This window comes from Ictidomys tridecemlineatus, chromosome 9 (assembly GCF_052094955.1).
Source record: "Ictidomys tridecemlineatus isolate mIctTri1 chromosome 9, mIctTri1.hap1, whole genome shotgun sequence".
Taxonomy (NCBI): domain Eukaryota; kingdom Metazoa; phylum Chordata; class Mammalia; order Rodentia; family Sciuridae; genus Ictidomys; species Ictidomys tridecemlineatus.
Window position 1 is genome coordinate 91,303,102 of NC_135485.1, and position 12,095 is coordinate 91,315,196.

At 36.1% G+C, this 12,095-nt stretch overlaps 1 protein-coding gene and 1 long non-coding RNA gene across 16 annotated transcripts in view; one reads left to right on the forward strand and one right to left on the reverse strand.

Annotated features, from left to right (window-relative positions):
- Positions 1-12,095, reverse strand: part of Ank2 (ankyrin 2) — a 636,862-nt gene that overhangs the window by 305,443 nt on the left and 319,324 nt on the right. The gene's annotated exons all lie outside the window — the stretch shown is intronic.
- The window catches only part of LOC144366866 (uncharacterized), a 62,942-nt gene that overhangs the window by 47,200 nt on the left and 3,647 nt on the right, over positions 1-12,095 (forward strand). The window lies entirely within an intron of this gene.

Genomic DNA, 12,095 nt, shown 5'->3' on the forward strand with positions numbered 1-12,095 from the left:
TAATATAGCTTGGGGAGTTCATGCCCTTCCTCCCAGGGGTCTCTTCCCCTTGCCTGTGCATGCTTCCTCACTGCAGTTATTTTCTAATACAATGATCACATATTTATGTGCTGGTTTTCCTCCATAAACTATGAACTTCTTGAAACCTAGAATATTTCTCTCTCGTTTTGTTGTATCTGATGCAACATTCTTTCCAGTCATTAAAAATGATTTGCTAAATGTGTTAGGTGAAGAACTAATGAATATGTGGATGAATAAAGGGTACCCCACCAATAACAAAGGATAATTCCTAATAATAATACCATAGGAGCTGAACTTCAGAGAATGAGTCCAGTAGCTCCTGCAGTCATCTTGCAAAATCTGTGTGTGTGTATGAGGGCAAACTGAATCAAGGTAGAAAGGGACAAAAACTATAATATGTTCACACTATTAAATAAATCCAAGACCTTTATAAGCCTTATGGGTATTAATGGTATATTATTTCCTCATAATATTTTTATTTCAACTAATTTTTCAGTATGTTTTATAGTTCTAATTAAAGTAGGTCTTGAGGTCCCGTAAAACACCTGAAACCAGGTAAAGCCCTCTAATTACACAGACACCAGAGTAGTGACTCCATAAAGATAATCCTCCTTCTGTAAATCACAGCTGGACAAGAGTATTAGTTGGGGAGCACCAGTAAGACAGGCACTTATGGAGTGATTGATTAGCACCTGCCGGGAAACTAGCTTTTATGTAACAACCTCGCAGGTGAAAGTTCGATGCATCAATTTGTAGGAGAAAGGAGTAATCACTGTCAGACTGAACTAAGTGTCCTTCCTGCAGCAGATCAGGGGCATTTCTACAGCGGTACCTCTCTCCAAATCAACACTTGGATCTTCTCTAATGTGGCTAGGATTCAATTGCTCTTTAAGATGATCTCTAAGCTCTAGAAAGAGGACTGTTCTAGAAGTCATGTGACATGCCATCTAGGCCCATGATCGGCACTAACTGTATGTTATTTGTGCCAAGGTGCTTGACTACACTGGGTCTCAGTTTCTTTAGATAAAATAAGACAGATCTTGAGTTTTCAAGCTACATCCAGATCTAATGCTATGCTCTCAAAACTAATGTGAATCACACATTACAGTCACCTGCATGCATACATACACACACACGCACACACATATGCACACTTGTGTGTGTGTAGATAGATAGACAGATAGATAGATAGATAGATAGATAGATAGATAGATAGATAGATAGATTTTGCAATAACCTGAATGTCATTACCTTATTATACATATTGAGTGGATGATGCTGGTATGCTTCTGTAGAATTTGAGAAGTGCTATATTAATTTAAATTTCAACCTTAATTTTTTTTTTTTTTTTTGGTACTGAGGATTGAACCCAAGAGTGCTTAACCACTGAGCCACATCCCCAGCCCTTTTTTATACTTTATGAAACAGGGTCTCCCTGAATTGCTTAGGGCCTCACTAAATTGCTGAGGCTGGCTTTGAACTCACTATCCTCCTGCCTCAGCCTCCTGAAGCCAGTAGGATTACAGGCATGCACTACAGATCAACTCTAAAATTTTTGTTAGAGGTTCTATGGATACACAAGAAAACTGTAATTTCATGACTATGATCTCAAAGTCAAAGTTAAAATTTACTTCTCGAAGAGCCATTTGTGGCATAATGTACACAATAATTTGGATTTTTCTTTTAAAAAGGGGGAGGTTAATACTAGGAGCAAAGTTCACCACCACAAAAGAAGCTCCTAGAGTGGGGAGATAAGCTGGGCTGGCAGGTAGGAAGGAGGGTATTTCTGTTATGGGAAAAGTACAAGGTGGCATCAGGCAATACAGAATGCACAGCCCCTCCTCCTTAATCCCAGCTGAATCCTGCCGGGCACTGCCTGCTGCTTTGTGTATGCTCACACAACAATTGGCACCTGCATATGGGAAACACAATTAAAACAGGCACAAAAACCCATCATCAAGATAAGCCATACAGAGTATTCTTGGGGGAGCTTAGTCTACACAGAGAGATGATGAGGTAGGTGGAGGGATCTTTCTCTACTGTTAGATTCATGGCAAATTGTACTTACAGCAAACTCTAGAGGACATCAGATTCCTAAAAAATTAGAGAGGCAAAAACTAAAATAAGTGATACAGACCTTTAATGCCTATAAGCAATGAGTAATGTAACAAAACTGTATCACGAAAGTTTTCAAAGTCAACTTTCAATGGGAGCAAAGTCATTTGTACATATCTCCTAAAGAAAACTGCCTTTGCATGTTTATGGAAAACTCAAATTTCAGTTCGATGATTTAGGCCAACTCCTACATAAAAAAACATTATCATAAAATTAGCTCTGTAGTGAGTTTTCCATAAATGTGGTGCCATTTGTGCCATCGAATGAAATAAAGAAGAAAAGCATTTTCCTGTTGCAATTTAAATAAAGCTAAATGTAGTTAGTTGAAAATCAGCAAGAATTTTATACAAAGTCTACTAAAAATGCCCTGAGATTTGCTTTCCAGCTTCACTTCTATTTTCATACCGAGTTGTTTGATTATTTTAGAATTTAAAAATATACTTCTTTGAAACAAGATGTCGTTTTCTATAATTCAGCTCTTTGAAGTCCACATTTTCTATAAATTTCCAAGCATTCTTTAAATTAAGTTTTTTTTTTAAAAAAAAACCTACCTACAGCTGCCAGCAGATGAAAATAACCTGTTATTATTATCATGAATATATGTTACTCTTTTCCAGAGTAACATATATTCATGATATATGATCTTCTGTCTTCTCTCAACTAAGAAAATGGCCACACAAAATACATGAATGCTTTCTCATTGTGGCTAAAAGCAATTCTTTTTTTAACTGAGGATCGAGCCCAGGGGTGCTCTTTTATTTTTGAGACAGGTTCTTGCCAAGTTACTGAGACTGGCCTCATAATTGTGATTCTCCTGCATCAGCCTCCTGAGATGCAATGTTCCACTGCACCCTTCTGAAAGCAGTTCTTTTTAAAATTGAAAAATGTTGTGAGTGTGTGTGTGTGTGTGTGTATTCACATCATTAAAGAAATACAAACTTTCTGGGTGTGGTTCATGCTTGAAATTCTAGCTACATGGGAAGTTGAAGCAGGACAATCTCTATTTCAAGGCCAGACTAGGCAATGTAGCAAGAATCTGTTTCAAAATTGAAAAAGGAGCTGAAGATATAGCTCAGTGGTATAGTGTTTGCCTAGTATATATGAGGCCCTGGATTCAATCCCCATTACTGCACATACATGCACCCCCCCAACACACACACACACCATACACACACACACACACACACACACACACACACACACACACACACACACACTGGCTAAAGAAAAAGGAATATAAACTTTGGCTAAATATAAGGTAGAAAATGAACTCAAGAAAGTACCATGGCCATGCTGACCTCTACATTTTCAAGTGAAATTTTTATTTAAATAATGAATATTATCAAAAAATATTTTCTTATTTGCCACGTTGTTGGCTATAGTTATAAATTTGAGACTCTTCACTAAATGATAGTCAAATGCTCTCATTTAAAACATATGACCAATTCTGTGGTATCTTTTGTTGTTTTTAACAAAATCCAAAGTGAAATTTAGAATTTTAGATTCTACGTAGAAATTACACTGTAGGACTAAAATTACTGATCAGCTATAACAGAGACACTTTCATCTTTCACCTAAATTGGGATTACCACTCACTTCCTCAAGGTCATTTGAGGGTCAACAGACATAATTGTGTGTTATCACATTAGTCCTCACTCAGAAAAATAATTAAATTAGTAATATAGAGAGAAAAGGCAAAATATAACTCCATTATTAAATACCAGTCATATAGCCTTGTAATTGTGGGACAGTAATAAATGAATGTTTACTAAAAAACTGCCATTGTACACAAACAAGGAACCATTCTCATATCCAGTGAAACTTCAATATAATTGAAGACATAGTCATATCCGTAGCAAAGTAATCACCATGGTGATATAATTATTTGTATTAAAAATTTTCTTATTACTAAGCATGTACAAGGCCCTGGGTTCAATCTGCAGCATAGGAAAAAGAAAAGGAAAAACAAGAAAAAAAAGGTTCTAAGAGGTCCATATTGGACCACACATTCTGTTCATTGAATTCAACACAACTCTTCAGTTCTGCAATTCCTCAAGTATATAATAATCTCTGCCTAAAATGTGATTCTTCTGGATGTTAGAAAAGGTACACAAATAGCATATAAATAAACTATGAAAGAGTATTAGGTATTCATATAGAAATGTTCAAAGAGCTATACAGCCAGAAAATACAAAGACTCTTGAGATCTAAAGCTCATTGCTCATTGATCTTGAAATAAACCTGAGACCCCACTTCAAATAGCAAAAATTCTAAAATGCACCATAATATTACCTTTATTCTAAAGTATTAAACTAAAATATACAAACATGCCATTTGAATTACAGATTAGGCCATACTATGATTGTCTCCACATAACCTCTGACTCCTGAGTTGAGACATGAGATTGTTCTTAGAGGTCCTGTCACAGAAAAATAGCAAAATCTTCCCAGGGGAAAGAAGCCTGTTGAATATTTGGAAATTCAGTGTAAGGGTTCCAGATTAACTATTCTGCTTTCAGAAAACCTAAAACCTATACAGGACATGGCATTAAGTTTTTAGAGTGAGGGTAATTCATTGTAGAAACTTTCTATAGCAAAAATGATAATGAAAACACATCAACCTTTGGAGAAATATAAATGTGATTACAGCATTTATTTATTTATTTTTAATGTGGTACTAAGGTTGAACCCAAGTTCTCTTCCCATGTAGCTAGAATTTCAAAGTTTATATTCCTTTTTCTTTAGCCAATGTGTGTGTGTGTGTGTGTGTGTGTGTGTGTGTGTGTGTGTGTGTGTGTACAGGGTCTCATTAAGCTGCTCAAGATGCCCTCAAACTTGAGATCCTCCTGCCTCAGTCTCCCCAGTAGCTGGGATTACATGTCTATGTCACTATGACAGGCCAATATTTTATTTTTTAAAACACCTAAAAGTTTATAAGCCATTTATAATAGTATAATATATAAAACTCAAAACAATACAAATATGTGTGTTTATATATATATACATTCTCCAAATTCTTTATGTACAAAATTCTTGATATTCAAAATGTAGTCTTTTTGTAGAGAAAAATTAATGCTCTGCAAAGGAAAAAAAAATCTTCCATTCAGCTGATTGTCTTCACATGTGGACGAATTAAAAAGTTTACCAAAAAAATCATCCCAACTAGGTACAATGGCACATGCCTAATTCTAGCAATTTGGGAGGCTGAGGCAGTAAGATTACAAGCTCAAGGCCAGTCTTAGCAATTTAGAGAGACCCTAGGCAACTTAGCAACTGTCTCAAAATTAAAAATAAAAAGCACTGGGAATGTAGCTCAGTGGTAAAGCTTCCTTGGGTTCTATCCACAGCACCCACCACCTCCCACAAAAATCCCTTAAAAGTATTACTATGAAAAAGCAAATTCAGAAGAACTTCATTTTTCCATTGGATAAGGGCTAGTGGTTCAGAAAATTATTTCAACAATAGTTAGTTATCTGATCAAGGTATTCTGTCAGAGTGTAAATTCCCAAATCACACATGACCTATTGTTGGTTCCAGAAATGCCTTTGGGAATCAAACATGGATGCCACTCAAGGTCATCCATTCCCCCTACCCATTAGAAAAAATAGTTTAAAGTGCATCTCCCTACATGGGCCAGGAGACAAATGCCTGATGGCCCCCATGTAATAGGCCAATCATTCCCACTGATTCTTTTAACATCTGGAAAGAGGTTCCTGCTGTGTTATGAGATTATGGAGCACATGATAGATTAGTGACCTTTTGAATTAGGACAAGCAACATGAATTCACTAACAAATTCCCCCTTACCCGGGAGAGGATATGTTATGAGTATCAGCCATTTGACAAAAATAGTTGAGGTACACATGGAAATAACAAAATATAAAGCATCATTCATCAGTGTCCCACTGCTAAGTCTGAGAATTCATATCTGACTTCAGTGTTCTGAAAGCATCTAATAAATTCAGTCAACAGTTATATTAAAAACATTTTCCTATTCGGATTTATACTTCTGTTTTGACTAGAGTTAAATAAACAAGTAAATAGTTTTCTATATTCACTGCCCAATCAGTGATGGGGTGTAATGGGTTGGGGACATAAAGAAAATCCCTATTTGTTCATTCTTAGGCTTATTTCAATTGTGTAAGATATTGTTGCATTCACATGTATGAGGAGGGGTGGCTTGGAGATGGGCAGTGCAGTTTGACCTGGGATAAGAGCCACTATACATCGTTGAGTAGCTCTGTGGATTCAATCAGGAAAGTTTTTAACCCCTGTAGACATTTGTATCCTCATCTTGAATATGGTGATAATATAATGCCTACACATCACATTATTGTGCACATAAAATTAAATAATCTATGTAGAACCCAGCACAATGACCAGCATAAGTATATACTAAGCTCTCAGTGCTCATTACTGTTTATTATTATTATTATTATGGAAAAATGCTATTCCCATGGAGTGAATTATTTTTCCTAATAAAGAATTGTTTATCATAAATTTTTCAGGTTACTGAACAAAACCTAATGTATTTCAGGAAGCTTAAGTGAAGTACCTTTGTCACAAAGCTGTAGAGGGCCTCCATTTTACTTTCATCTTAGTGGTATTGTTGCTTCTTATATGGACCTTCTAAAAATGACCAGAACTCCTTCTCACATAAATGGGTCAACAGAATATTAGTTTTTTGAAAGCGTTTATTCCTATGATACAGTTGGGTCTGAGCTCATCTAGCAGTGGTCCTCTGTGTTGTCTCACTTAGGTCAGCTACTGTGAAGTTAAGAATGAAGTCCATGACTTGGAGACTAAATGAAGACAATGGGCTTTTATGGAATAGTGATAGCTAGATTAGTACAATGCCCTTAATAGCTGAGCAAGTCAGACCAAAACCCTATCACCACTCATCCCCAAATTTCACTATGTGGACTTATTCTGCATCTCAATGCTTAGTAAATAATGTGCTACTTATGAACATTTTATTAATGCTATTCAAACATGCTATTCAACACAGCCACAACCTAATATAGTCTAAAATCATGAAAATGAATGAATAATTCACATTAAGGCTTTCCATAGTCACTGCTCTAAATCATAGGCTGTACAAAGTGTTGCCCATTTCTGAATTCCCAAAGTACAGTCTCTGTGCATTTAGTACAAAGTATTAGAACAGATTAATGACCTGTAAGAATGCTTTATATACGATTATGAGAATTCTCTCCTCTCTATGCCAAACAGAACTGACTCTTATAGCTCTTTAGAGGTTCTTCTGAACAACTTTTCTACAGAAATGATAATATGTGGTAGATCATGCTAAACCTAGATTACAGAAAACATTATTAAATATAGTTCATGGCATCAACAAGCATATAGGCCAAATTCATAAGTAGAAACAGATTATTCTAAATTTCACTGATTTAAGAGGAAAAAAAACCATCATTTCCTATCGGACAATACAGAAAAAAACTATACAGTCATACCAGGTTGTACAAAATCTGTTTGATTCAATGAAGACAGTTAAAGCAAACTGCTATACTGTGAATGTCTGTGTCCCTTCAAAAGTACTGGTCAACATAGCCACAACCTAATCACCAGTGCCATAACATTAGGAGGTGAAGCCTTTGGCGGTCTAGGTCATGAGTGTGGTGGTTTTACAAATGGCTTTTAGTGATCTTTAGAAATCCCATAGGGCTGCCTTGCCCCTTCCACTAAATGAGGACAAAGCTAGAAGGTGTCACCAATGAACCAGGAAATGGACCCTTACCAGACACTGAATTGATAGCACATTGTTTTCACCATAAAGAAGTGATGAATGTTTGAGGAGACTGAGTGTTTTACCCTATTTGAATTCTGTACACAACTCACATGTGTATTGAAATGCCATGTGGTACCCTACTAATATGTTCAATTTTTATGTTTTTATGTGTAGGTTAGAAATAAATTTAGTCATAAAAATAAACAAGAAAAACTTAGAACCACCTAAACTGATTCCATTTGCCACATAGAAATATGTAATGTTGCCAGGCCTAGTGGTGCATGCCTAAATCCTTGCTACTTGGGAGACAGAGCAGGAGATTTGCAATTTCAAAGCCGGCCTGGGTTACTTAGCAAGACCCTATCTCAAAATAAAAAGGGCTGAGGATGTAGCTCAGTGGTAGAATGCTTGCCTAGCAATTCCTAGTACTACCTAGAGAAAAAGAAAGAAAAAATGTTTATTATTAAAAATATAAAGATCCACACTATAGTAAATCATCATATTACTACATTATAAGATACTTAAAAAAAGATATTGCTTAGTAGCTCTTGATAGAACTTTCTAGGATAGTACATGTCTTTTTGTTGTTGTTGTTTGTACCGGGATTGAACTCAGGGGCACTAGGCCACTGAGCCACATCCCCAGCCCTATTTTGTATTTTATTTAGAGACAGAGTCTCACTGAGTTGCTAGCACCCTGCATTTGTTGAGGCTGGCTTTGAACTTGTGATCCTCTTGCCTCAGCCTCCCGAGCTGCTAAGATTATAGGCATGTGCCACTGCACCCGGCTATTACTTATCTTTAATGTCTTCAAACTCTCAATATGAACAGAGACCTAACTCTTTGCTCTATTCCACCAGTTTTCCTTCTAAAACACCCCTTACTTTTTTTCTCTCTCTTTAATCTCAAATGTTCTCTGAAGAGGCAGTGGCTACAATTGTCCTATTTTGTGGATACAAAAGTGAAAAGCAGCCAGAGGTAGAATGGTGGGCCATGAGTCACTCTGCCTGCCAGAGAAGATGAACAGGGAAGACTGAGGAACCTGTGGCCAGTCCAGGAAATGGAATGAAGGAAAAAGTCATGAATTTCAAGGATCTGAAAATTCAACAGGACACCCAAAATAAAAGTATGCCACAAAGCATACTTTTTAAGTATGTCTCTTTTTAAGTTAAGGCTAACTTAACAATGTTAAAATAAGAAAACATGGGGCCGGGGTTGTGGCCTCAGCAGTAGAGCGCTCGACTTGCACGTGCAAGGCCCTGGGTTCGATCCTCAGCACCCACATAAAAATAAATAAAGTTATAAAAAAAATAGATAACATTATGATAGCATATACTGTAAAAAGCAAAAGAAAAAAACTTTCATCTAATATGCAGTTATTAGAGTTCTTGTACAAGTGTTCTAGATAATTAGCATCCTGGATTACCTGCACCAGTATTGTTTAAGATGAAAGCAATAGGCTGATAATTGGGGTGATTTCAAAAAAGTATCTCTACTGGATTAGGATGTTTGTTGATCTGGAGCCTTGATTACTGGAATTTTCTACTGATTGTGGAAATAATATACAAACACAAATTTATATGGGACAAAGTCTCATAAACAAAATGAGGTTGAAAGAGATAAATGCCATAGGAGAACATAGAATAAAGCCCCCAAACAAGATGGATTACTAATGTAACCCTGGAGCTGAACAAGGCTCAGAATACCAGAAAAATGTGTAGAGTTTATCCACAAAGATTTTAACTCTGAGCTGCAACAAAGCTCTCAACAGTCTCCTAATCTGTAATGTGACTTGGAATTACACGGCTGAGTGTGCACTGTCAGAATTGCCTGCATATCTTTCTTCTTCAAGTTCAAGTATTTGTCACAATCCAGGGCTCAGTGTTACTGCACACACATTTGCAGGGCTTAGAATTTTAAGAAAGTCACACTGATCTCTCATCCTTCTACAGGCTCCTGTAGAGTTTATTTTTTGACAGTGCACAAAACAACGCTTTTAATATTATTTATCATATGAGGGTTATGTAATGCTTATAATATTTCTCTGGACTGCTTATTAGTTTTTTCTTTGATAGAAATGTCTGCTCAGATTATCAATTCCATAAAGCTATCATCAACATTCAGCCCAGCGATGCCATAGCACCAACGCAGTACGATATACACAGCAGACCAATATCAAATGTCGAGTTGAGGGAGCTTTCCTATGGGTAGGAGGAAATATCTAATTAAACTGAGGAAAACAGGCTGATTTAAAGAAATGAAAGCTTGTTAAGCAACAGTCAGAAATCAAGGTCTTTCTCTTAATGAATTTAAACACAAATTAGTGTTGTAGAAAAAGATGATAGTTGTCTATGAGATAACAGAAAAACAGGAATAAAATTCAGATCTGATGATTCAAAAGATCTCTCTCTAGAATTAGGTGGAATACTAATTAGATCATATTTTACAATCTTCCTCCTGTTTTTAAAAACTGGCCATGCTTCAAGGGTTGGGAAAGTATTCATGGATTTCAAAGAAAAAGAAATACTCAACAGCATTTACTTAACTCAACTGTATAAAAAAGTGAAATTTTTCCTGGCGCGGTTGCACACGCCTATAATCCCAGTGACTCTGGGGCTGAGACCGGAGGTGAGTTCAAAGCCAGCCTCAGCAATGGCGAGGCCTTAAGCAACACAGTGAGACCCTGTCTTTGAATAAAATACAAAATAGGGCTAGGGATGTGGCTAAGTGGTCAAGTGCCCCTGAGTTCTATCTCCAGTACCAAAAAAAAAAAAAAAAAAAAGTTAAATTTTTCTGTCAAAATGTTGTCTTGGTAGCAATCCCAATTCCATCCAGTCAGGAAAAGGAAATTGAAATGGTAACTTTGTTTACTGTGATGAATCCTGTGAGCGTCCAAGAAGATAAAATAAGCAGTGGGTTTTGTTTCTGCTACTAACAGGAATTAGAATGGAATACAAGAAGAAAAGAAAGAAAGCTGTAAGGATATTTATAATTTAGCAGGCTCTGAATCATAACAAGACAGAAACAAATACAGATGAGAAACGTTAAGCCTATTTCAATACGCGGTCACATGTTTCTTTGCAAACTTTATCAAGAAGGAAAAAGAAACTTCAAACACTTCAGTCACAGCAGAGTGGATGAAACAGAACCATTAGTAGAATGATTACTGTGAATATCATAGTAACAAAGTTTCTCAGGAGAATAATTAGAGCTAAAATTGTGAAACCAGATTTTTTTTTTTTAATGCTGTACTAATTGAGCATGGCTAAGCCACATGAAGTTACCTACTTATTTGGCGTTTTGCTATTGTTGTTATTTCTATTTTGGGGGTTTTTCAAAACCTAATGTGTCATATAGACTAATAGGAAGGAACAGCATCAAATCACAAAATATAAAAACAAAAGGAGGGGAAATAGGAGCATTGCTTGGGAGAATAATAGAGATAAACAGAAAAAAAATTGACTTTATATATTATTCCCATAGATCAGAGTGAGCATTTCAGGGAACATCTAAGGAATGAGGAAGGAATCCTTAAACATGACTACAGAACTTTGCAGGAGACTCAGAAAAGTAGTTTTAGTACCTACTTGGTTCCATGGAAGAAAAGGCTCAAGATAACTCAGGGGAATGAAAAATGATCTCTCCAGCACTATCCCCGCCTAGTCTCTGAGCCTCGGCCATAAAACTAAGATAATACTCATTGAGAGTTTTTTGGAAGATTGAGACAGCACATGTAAAGCAATTCTAGGATTCAGGCATATGAAGAAAAAGAAAAAATCCTTTCTATTGTCTTGTGTCACTGCCACTGTTATCCAGACTTAAAAGAAGCAAACATTAACTGTGAGATCCAAGGAATTCTGTAACCCACCTAATGGAAATCAGAGATTTTTCTAAGAGCACTCAGCTCCATTCCTACTGTATTAAGAATTGTAATGCAAAAAAAAAAAAAAAAGTACATGTATAATGGCATAAATTGACGTGAACATACTTTATATACAGAGATACGAAAAATTGTGCTCTGTATATGTAATAAGGATTGTAATATATTCCACTGTGGTCATGTATTTAAAAAATATAATAAAATTAATAATAAATAAATAAATAAATAAATAAAGGCAACAGTTTTAAACTTGAGCTGGGTAAGAAAGAGTTGGGAAGCTCTTAAAAGTCCAGGAAGTTTCTGATATAGCAGGTCTGAAGTGGGTCCAAAGAA